Genomic DNA, 7612 nt, shown 5'->3' with positions numbered 1-7612 from the left:
TCGGGGGAGAAGGGCCTCGATCAGGGATGTGGAACCCGATGGTCACTCTGACAGAGCTCCAGAGTTCCTCTGTGGAGATGGGAGAACCTTCCAGAAGGACAACCATCTCTGCAGCACTCTACCTATCAGGCCTTTATGGTAGAGTAGCCAGACAGAAGCCACTCCTCAGTAAAAGGCACATGACAGCCCGCTTGGGAGTTTTCCAAAAGGCACCTAAAGACTCTCAGACCATAAGAAACAAGATTCTCTGGTCTGATGAAACCAAGATTGAACTCTTTGGCCTGAATGCCAAGCGTCACGTCTGGATTATCCCTGGCACCATCCCTACAGTGAAACATGGTGGTGGCAGCATCATGCTGTGGGGATGTTTTTCAGCAGCAGGGACTGGTAGACTAGTCAGGATCGAGGCAAAGATGAACAGAGAAAGTACTGAACAGAGATCCTCGATGAAAACCTACTCCATACCGCTCAGACTGGGGCGAAGGTTCACCTTCCAACAGGACAACGACCCTAAGCAAACAGCCAAGACAACGCAGGAGTTGCTTCAGGACAATCGAACATCTCTGGAGAGACCTGAAAATAGCTGTGCAGCGACGCTCCCCATCCAACCTGACGGAGCTTGAGGGGATCTGCAGAGAAGAATGTTAGAAACTCCCCAAATACAGGTGTGTCAAGCTTGTAGCGTCATACCCAAGAAGATTCAAGGGTGAAATTGCTGCCAAAGGTGCTTCAACAAAGTGATGAGTAAAAGGTCTGAATACTTACATAGTTGTGAGTTTTATATTTTTCCTAAATTTGCACCAAAAAAACTACATGCTTTGTCATTATGGGGTATTGTGTGTAGATTGATGAGAGGGGGGAAACTATTTAATCAATTTTAGAAAAAGGCCTTTGTATCAAAATGTGGAAAAAGTCAAGGGGCTGAATACTTTCTGAATGCACTGTAAGTTATAGCAATCTGGTGCCTGATGGAAAAGTCAATCAACCAAATACCACTAATTGATCACAGTTGCGTTCAACTTGGACGCAATGTTCAGATAGCAATGTAGGCTGTAATGTAGAATAGACATATGCCTCTCATGTAGAATAGGGAACCATGTCAGCTCAGAACAAGACATTTCTGTCTGCATCGTTCTGAATGTCGCACCCTCCTGAAGGTGACGTTGGTCATTTGATTAGAGACACCTGTGAGTGGGAGGTCTGAAGTCTAATTGGTCGGTAATCATATTCAGCCTCTGGCGACAGTGAGTGAAGGAAACTCTTTCAGCACACTGATGTGGTGGTCTGGTGTGTTTGTGAAACACAATTTTATTTTGATGACATGGAACACAAAAGGGGCAGCATCTATCTTTAACATGTTTAGGGCTGGTTGTGATAGTATGGAACTCATTTGAACATGACACTGGCCATTTGATTTAACCTGGACTCGGGTAGATGTAACATAGTACATTTAAATATGGTACACTCCAATTAGTTTGATGTTTATGTATGGTATGCATTAATTTCTTGTCGGCTATGAAAAGCCAACTGAAAATTATCCATGATTATTATTTGACCATGCTTGTCACTTATGAACATTTTTGAACATCTTGGCATAGTTCTGTTATAATCTCCACCCGGCACAGCCAGAAGAGGACTGGCCACCCCTCATAGCCTGGTTCCTCTCTAGGTTTCTTCCTAGGTTTTGGCCTTTCTAGGGAGTTTTTCCTAGCCACCGTGCTTCTTCACCTGCATTCTAGCTGTTTGGGGTTTTAGGCTGGGTCTCTGTACAGCACTTTGAGATATTAGCTGATGTACGAAGGGCTATATAAAATAAACTTGATTGATTGATTGAATTTGAAAAAGTCCATCATCCATTAGGTTAAAGGGTTAGGGGAAAGGTTAGTTAACATGCTAGTAGTTGCTAAAGTTGTCCGTGATGAGATTCGAACAAGCAACCTTAGGGTTGCTAGACGTTCGCGTTATACTTCCACCCTGACCAATGTTTTCTTACGTTTTTGCAATAAGTAACCTTCTGTCATATGTAGACTTACCAAAAATAATATGTCATACTATTTTGAGTGTCTTGGATTTACGTTTACTACTTCACGTATAGACTATGAGACCAGGCTGTTTGATTAGAGACATCTGTGAATGGAAGATCTGAAGTCTGATTGGTTGATAATCATCTTCAGCATCTGGCGACAATGAGTGAAATTAACTTTTGCATCACACTGGTGTGGTGGTCTGGTTTGGTTTGTGTGTGAAAAGTTCCTGCTTACTCTATGCCCCCAAACCCCACTGCATTGTCACTACCAATATCATTATGACCCTCAGCCAGCTAAGGCTGTAACTGGCTCGGCTTAGAAAGATCTTCAGCATCCTTGGTATCGAGATCCCTTCCACCCTTATGACCCTCAGCCAGCCAAGCCTGCTATTCATCATCCTGTGACTCAGAAGCCTACTCCTGCCATCCTTTACCTTGTTATTGAAAAGCCAACAGCTCCACGGCATCCGTACTACCCATAATCTGCTACTCCGCCTCCTGGGAACCCTCAATATTACTTTTCCTTCTACCCTCTGCCCTCCAAATCTGTAATTATCCACTGAAAATGCGGTCGGAGGATTAGTATGAAAGGTGTGACATACTGCATCGCAGTGCGACTCGTATGACATTAGGTGTACCCACGTTAGGTGGGGTCAGTACGTTCTGTATAAGTGAAATGTGAAATGGCTAGCTAGTTAGTGGGTACGCGGTAGTAGCATTTCAATCAGTTGCGTCACTTGCTCTGAGACTTTAAGTAGGGTTGCCCCTTGCTCTGCAAGGGCCGTGGCCTTTGTGGAGCGATGGGTAACGATGCTTCGTAGGCGACCGTTGTTGATGTGTGCAGAGGGTCCCTGGTTCGCGCCCGAGGTCGGGGCGAGGGGCCGTACTAAAGTTATACTGTTACATTGATGCTGTTGACCCAGATCACTGGTTGCTGCGGAAAAGGAGGAGGTTGAAAGGGGGGTGAGTGTAACGGATGTGAAATGGCTAGCTAGTTAGCGGGTACGCGCTAGTAGCATTTCAATCAGTTACGTCACTTGCTCTGAGACTTTAAGTAGGGTTGCCCCTTGCTCTGCAAGGGCCGCGACCTTTGTGGAGCGATGGGTAACGATGCTTCGTGGGCGACCGCTGTTGATGTGTGCAGAGGTTCCCTGGTTCGCGCCCGTGTCGGGGCGAGGGGACGACGTAAAGTTATACTGTTACATAAACACAAACTCACTTCCTTGACAACAACCTTCACAATAGCGCTGATGTCTGCGGAGGCTGCATCGCACTAAATGCTGTACGGTAACTTCAGATGTCGCATTTATCGTGCAGAGCATTTTTTATTGTCAACGTGTTAGTCTGCAATGGACACTTGAAGTGAAGGAATCTGCACTGTACATATCAATTAGATTTAAATTAACATTAACCCACAATTCTTCATTTGGGTGGAATGTTTTCTCTGCCTCCACATTATCCACAGGTTAACAGTCAACTTGTGAGTTGACACTTGATGTCAAGGAATCCGTAAATATCAATTTGATCTATAAAGACATTTTTCATTTCACATACAGGTGTTAAGTGCACAGAAGTCATTTGTACATTGTTTTGCCCTTCCGATGCGACCTTCCAGTGACTCCCCTTCCACAACTTAACAATGGACCAAGTTATTTGCAACAACAAAAAAAGAAAGATTATTGAAATCGTTCTCTTAGTTGTCAGTCGTGAGTTATTAATTTAATATTTTGATAGTATACCACAGCATGCCATTGTGATTTAGTGCTGAATGTTTTAGTTTTATGCATTGAATTTCTATGTAGCCTAGCTACAGTATGTAAGGTAAAAAGCTACATTTAAAATTTATGAAATATACACTGAACAAAAATATAAACGCAACATGCAACAATTTCAAAGATTTTACTGAGTTATAAGGAAATCAGTCAATTAAAATAAATACATTAGGCACTAATCTATGGATTTCACATGACAGGAATACAAATGCATCTGTTGGTCACCGATACCTTAAAAAAAAGGTAGAGGCGTGGATCAGATAACCAGTCAGTATCTGGTGTGACCACCATTTGCCTCATGCAGCACAATACATCTCCTTCACATTGAGTTGATCGGGCTGTTGATTGTGGCCTGTAAAAATGTTGTCCCACTCTACTTCAATGGCTGTGCAAATTTGCTGGATATTGGCGGGAACTGGAACACGCTGTCATACACGTCGGTCCAGAGCATCCCAAACATTCAATACAATTTTATAGGTCACATACACGTTTCTTTAGCAGATGTTATTGTGGGTGTAGTGAAATGCTTGTGTTCTTAACTCAAACAGTGCAGCAGTATCTAACAATACACACATCTAAAAGTAAAAGAATGGAATTAAGAAATATATAAATATTAGGACGAGCAATGTTGGAGAGGCATTGACTAAAATACAATAGAATAGAATACAGTATATACATATGAGATGAGTAAAGCAGTATGTAAATATTATTAAAGTGACTAGTGTTCCATTATTAAAGTGACCAGTGATTCCATGTCTCCAGTATGTACATAGGGCAGCAGCCTCTAAGGTGCAGGATTGAGTAGCTGGGTGGTAGCCAGCTAGTGATAGCTATTTAACAGTCTGATGGCCTTGAGATAGAAGTTTTTCAGTCTCCCGGTCCCAGCTTTGATGCACCTGTACTGACCTTGCCTTCTGGGTGGTAGCGGGGTGAATAGGCTGTGGCTCGGATAGTTGATGTCCTCGATGATCTTTTTGTTTTGGCCTTCTTGTGACATCGGGTGCTGTAGGTGTCCTGGAGGGCAGGCAGTGTGCCCCCGGTGATGCGTTGTGCAGACCGCAACACCCTCTGGAGAGCCTTGCGGTTGTGGGCAGTGCAGTTGCCGTACCAGGCGGTGATACAGCCGGACAGGATGCTCTCAATTGTGCATCTGTAGAAGTTTGTGATTTGCTTAGGGGCCAAGCCAAATTTCTTCAGCCTCCTGAGGTTCTTCAGCCTCCTGAGGTCTTCACCACACTGATTGTGTTGGAGGCGTGCGTGGCCACGCAGTCATGGGTGACCAGGAAGTACAGGAGACTGCTGAGCACACACCGTTGTGGGGCTTCTGTGTTGAGGATCAGCGAAGTGGAGGTGCTGTTTCCTACCTTCACCACCTGTGGGCGGCCCGACAGGAAGTTTAGGACCCAGTTGCATAGGGCGTGGTTCAGACCCAGGGTCCCGAGGTTAACGATGAGCTTGGAGGGTACTATGGTGTAGAAGGCTGAACTGTAGTCAATGAACAGCATTCTTACGCAGGTATTCCTCTTGTCCAGATGGGATAGGGCAGTGTGCAATGGCGATTTTCATCGTCTGTGGATATTTTGGGGCGGTAAGCAAATTGAAGTGGGTCCAGGGTGACATGTCTGGTGAGTATGCAGGCCATGGAAGAACTGGGACATTTTCAGCTTCCAGGAATTGTGTACAGATCTTTGTGACATGGGGCCGTGCATCATCATGCTAAAACATGAGGGGATGGTGGGTGGATGAATGGAAAGACAATGGGATCTGGTCACGGTACCTTTGTGCATTCAAATTGCCATCGATAAAATGCAATTGTGTTCGTTGTCTGTAGTTTATGTCTGCCCATGCCATAACCCCACTGCCAACATGGGGCATTCTGTGACATCCGCAAACTGCTCACCCACACAATGCCATACACGCTGTCCGCCATCTTTCTGGTACATTTGAAACCAAGATTCCTCTGAAGAACACACGTCTCCAGCTTGTTAGTGGCCATTGAAGGTGAGCATTTGCCCACTGAAGTCGGTCACGACGCCGAACTGCAGTCAGGTTAAGACGCTGGTGTGGACGCTTCCCTGAGACGGTTCTGACAGTTTGTGCAGAAACTCTTCGTCTGTGCAAACCCACAGTTTCATCAGCTGTCCGGGTGGCTGGCCTCAGATAATTCCGCAGGTGAAGAAGCCGGATGTTGAGGTCCTGGGCTGGCGTGGTTACATGTGGTCTGCAGTTGTGAGGCCGGTTGGACGTACTGCCAAATTGTCTAAAACCACGTTGGAGGCAGCTTATGGTAGAGAAATGAACATTCAATTATCTGGCAACAGCTCTGGTGTACTTTCCTACAGTTAGCATACCAATGGCACACTCCCTCATAACTTGAGACATCTGTGACATTGTTCTGTGTGACAAAACGGAACATTTTAGAGTGGCCTTTTATTGTCCCCAGCACAAGGAGCACCTGTGTAAGGGGCTCCTGAGTGGCGCAGCAGTCTAAGGTACTGCATCACAGTGCTAGATGCGTCACTACAGACCCTGTTTCGATCCCGGTCTGTATCACAACCAGCCGTGATCGGAAGTCCCATAGGGCGGCGCACAATTGGCCCAGCGTCGTCCTGGTTAGGGTTTGGCCGGTGTAGGTCGTCATTGTAAATAAGAATTTGTTCTTAACTGACTTGACTAGTTAAGTAAAGGTAAAAAATGTAAATACAAATATTTTTTTAAGTGTAATGATCATGCTGTTTAATCAGTTTCTTGATATGCCACCTGTCAGGTGGATGGATTATCTTGGCAAAGGAGAAATGCTCACTAAAAGGGATGTAATAAATTTGTGCACAACATTTTAGAGAAATAAGCTTTTTGTGCATGTGGAACATGTCTGGGATCTTTTATTTCAGCTCATGAAACATGGGACCAACACTTTGGGATATATTTTACTAGCTACCATAGAATGCTATCAAAATGTATTTCCACACCATATATTTAAATATATAAACATATATGTAGAAATATATGAAAACAGCAGATTTTGTTATATGTCCATATATTTTTGTGTACATATAAGGCTTAAACATAGATTTAGCAGTGGAGGCTAGTCGGAGGACTTATAGGAGGACAGGCTCAAAGTAATGGTTGGAATGAAATTAATGGAACTGAGTCAAATGTGTGGTTTCCATATGTGTGATGTGTTTGATACCTTTCCATGAATTGCATTCCAGTTATTGCAATGAGCCTGTCCTCCTATAGCTCGCTCACCAGCCTCATCTGCTATTTAGATATCTGTAATTTACATATATGTAAACACATGTACATACAGGTTAAAATATATGTCAATATATTATTTTTCCATATGTGTGTAGTGACATTTTTTATCCGACATGTACTTTACTCGCATAAAAAGGTTGGCTGGAAACCCAGGAGGCTGCCGAGGGGAGAACCGCTCATAATAATGGCCAGAACGGTGCAAATTGTATGGCATCAAACACATAGAAACCATGTGTTTGATTTATTTAATACCATTCCACTGATACCATGAGCCCGTTCTCCCCAATTAAGGTGCAACCAACACCCTGTGGTTGGAAACCTGGTTATAGATGGAACATATTCTAAGCGTACATGTCAATCAACCAAATACCATTAATTGATAACAGCTGCATATCATCACAGTTGCGTTCAACTTGGACGCAATGTTCAGATAGCAATGTAGGCTGTAATGTAGAATAGACATATGCCTCTCATGTAGAATAGGGAACCATGTCAGCTCAGAACAAGACATTTCTGTCTGCATCGTTCTGAATGTCGCACCCTCCTGAAGGTGACG

Source organism: Salvelinus fontinalis, chromosome 26 (genome assembly GCF_029448725.1).
Source record: "Salvelinus fontinalis isolate EN_2023a chromosome 26, ASM2944872v1, whole genome shotgun sequence".
NCBI classification, from domain to species: domain Eukaryota; kingdom Metazoa; phylum Chordata; class Actinopteri; order Salmoniformes; family Salmonidae; genus Salvelinus; species Salvelinus fontinalis.
The sequence above is the reverse complement of the archived record's forward strand: the minus strand, read 5'-3'. Positions refer to the sequence as shown.